Below are 3,034 nucleotides of genomic sequence, written 5' to 3' on the forward strand. Positions count from 1 at the left end.
ATTTAAGAGGAAAAACTCAAGTACATGAAGATGTTTCTTTCTCATGAAATGACATGTATTTGCAATGCAGAACAGATTTTCATGAGTTAGAGGTTTTTTCAGAGAAAGTTATTTCAGAGCTTCAATGCTCAGAATCACTATTTTGGAGCTTCTGAGAGCACTAAAAGCTCTGTTAGTGCAACTAAGCAAATGAAGAGAATAAGGCCACAGATGTGAAAAGCTTCTTCTCAGTGAGAGAAAGTTGCACAATTTTTAAGAGCAAAACTCACAAGAAAGGTGTTTCTTTCTCATGAAATGACATGTATTTGCAATGCAGACAGATTTTCATGAGTTAGAGGTTTTTTTGCAGAGAAAGCTATGTTAGAGCTTCAATGCTCAGAATCACTGTTTTGAGCTTCTGAGAGCACTAAAAGCTGTGTTAGTGCAAGCAAATGAAGAATCCAAGGCCAAATGCTGAAAAGCTTTTCTCAGTGAGAGAAAGCTTGTTCATGCAATTTTAAGAGAAAACTCAAGTACAAGAAAGATGTTTCTTTCTTATCAAATTACATGTAATTTGCAATGCAGGAGACAGATTTTCATGAGTTAGAGCTTTTTTGCTGAGAAAGTTATTTAGAGCTTCAATGCTCAAAATCACTGTTTTGAGCTTCTGAGAGCAATAAAAGCTGTGTTAGTGCAAGCAAATGAAGAGAACCAAGGCCACAGATGTGAAAAGCTTCTTTCTCAAGTGAGAGAAAGTTGCATCAATACAATTTTAAGAGTTAAAAGGTCAAGTACATGAAAGATGTTTTCTCATGAAATAACATGTAATTTGCAATGCAGAGGCAGATTTTCATGAGTTAGAGCTTTTGCAGTGAAAGTTATGTTAGAGCTTCAATGCTCAGAATCGCTGTTTTGGAGCTTCTGAGAACACTAAAAGCTGTGTTAGTGCAAGCAAATGAAGAATCAAGGCCACAGATGCTGAAAAGCTTTTTCTCAGTGAGAGAAAGTTGCATCAATACAATTTTTAAGAGGAAAACTCACAAGAAAGATGTTTCTTTCTCATGAAATGACATGTATTTGCAATGCAGACAGATTTTCATGAGTTAGAGCTTTTTTGCAGAAAGTTATTTTAGCTTCAATGCTCAGAATCACTATTTTGGAGCTTCTGAGCACTAAAAGCTGTGTTAGTGCAACTAAGCAAATGAAGAGAATCCAAGGCCACAGATGCTGAAAAGCTTCTTTCTCAGTGAGAGAAAGTTGCTCAATACAATTTTAAGAGCAAAACTCAAGTACAAGAAATAATTTTCTTTCTCATGAAATGACATGTAATTTGCAATTCAGAAGACAGATTTTCATGAGTTAGAGCTTTTTTACAGAGAAAGTTATGTTAGAGCTTCAATGCTCAGAATCACTGTTTTGAGCTTCTGAGAGCACTAAAAGCTGTGTTAGTGCAACTAAGCAAATGAAGAGAATCCAAGGCCACAGATGCTGAAAAGCTTCTTTCTCAGTGAGAGAAAGTTGCACAATGCAGTTTTAAGAGGAAAACTCAAGTACAAGAAATAATTTTCTTTTTCATGAAATGACATGTAATTTGCAATGCAGAAGGCAGATTTTCATGAGTTAGAGCTTTTTTGCAGAGAAAGTTATGTTAGAGCTTCAATGCTCAGAATCACTGTTTTGGAGCTTCTGAGAGCACTAAAAGCTGTGTTAGTGCAACTAAGCAAATGAAGAGAATCCAAGGCCACAGATGCTGAAAAGCTTCTTTCTCAGTGAGAGAAAGTTGCTCAATGCAGTTTTAAGAGTAAAACTCAAGTACAAGAAAGATGTTTCTTTCTCATGAAATGACATGTAATTTGCAATGCAGAAGGCAGATTTTCATGAGTTAGAGCTTTTTTGCAGAGAAAGTCATGTTAGAGCTTCAATGCTCAGAATCACTGTTTTGGAGCTTCTGAGAGCACTAAAAGCTGTGTTAGTGCAACTAAGCAAATGAAGAGAATCCAAGGCCACAGATGCTGAAAAGCTTCTTTCTCAGTGAGAGAAAGTTGCTCAATGCAATTTTAAGAGTAAAACTCAAGTACAAGAAAGATGTTTCTTTTCATGAAATGACATGTAATTTGCAATGCAGAGACAGATTTTCATGAGTTAGAGCTTTTTGCAGACAAAGTTATTTTAGTGCTTCAATGCTTAGAATCACTGTTTTGGAGCTTCTGAGAGCACTAAAAGCTGTGTTAGTGCAACTAAGCAAATGAAGAGAATCCAAGGCCACAAATGCTGAAAAGCTTCTTTCTCAGTGAGAGAAAGTTGCTCAATGCAGTTTTAAGAGTAAAACTCAAGTACAAGAAAGATGTTTCTTTCTCATGAAATGACATGTAATTTGCAATGCAGGAGACAGATTTTCATGAGTTAGAGGTTTTTTGCAGAGAAAGTTATTTTAGAGCTTCAATGCTCAGAATCACTGTTTTGGAGCTTCTGAGAGCACTAAAAGCTGTGTTAGTGCAACTAAGCAAATGAAGAGAATCCAAGGCCACAGATGCTGAAAAGCTTCTTTCTCAGTGAGAGAAAGTTGCTCAATGCAATTTTAAGAGTAAAACTCAAGTACAAGAAAGATGTTTCTTTCTCATGAAATGACATGTAATTTGCAATGCAGAGACAGATTTTCATGAGTTAGAGCTTTTTTGCAGAGAAAGTCATGTTAGAGCTTCAATGCTCAGAATCACTGTTTTGGAGCTTCTGAGAGCACTAAAAGCTGTGTTAGTGCAACTAAGCAAATGAAGAGAATCCAAGGCCACAAATGCTGAAAAGCTTCTTTCTCAGTGAGAGAAAGTTGCTCAATGCAATTTTAAGAGAAAAACTCAAGTACAAGAAAGATGTTTCTTTCTCATGAAATGACATGTAATTTGCAATGCAGAAGGCAGATTTTCATGAGTTAGAGCTTTTTTGCAGAGAAAGTTATTTTAGAGCTTCAATGCTCAGAATCACTGTTTTGGAGCTTCTGAGAGCACTAAAAGCTGTGTTAGTGCAACTAAGCAAATGAAGAGAATCCAAGGCCAAAATG

The sequence above is a fragment of the Onychostoma macrolepis genome, chromosome 21 (assembly GCF_012432095.1).
Source record: "Onychostoma macrolepis isolate SWU-2019 chromosome 21, ASM1243209v1, whole genome shotgun sequence".
Lineage (NCBI taxonomy): Eukaryota > Metazoa > Chordata > Actinopteri > Cypriniformes > Cyprinidae > Onychostoma > Onychostoma macrolepis.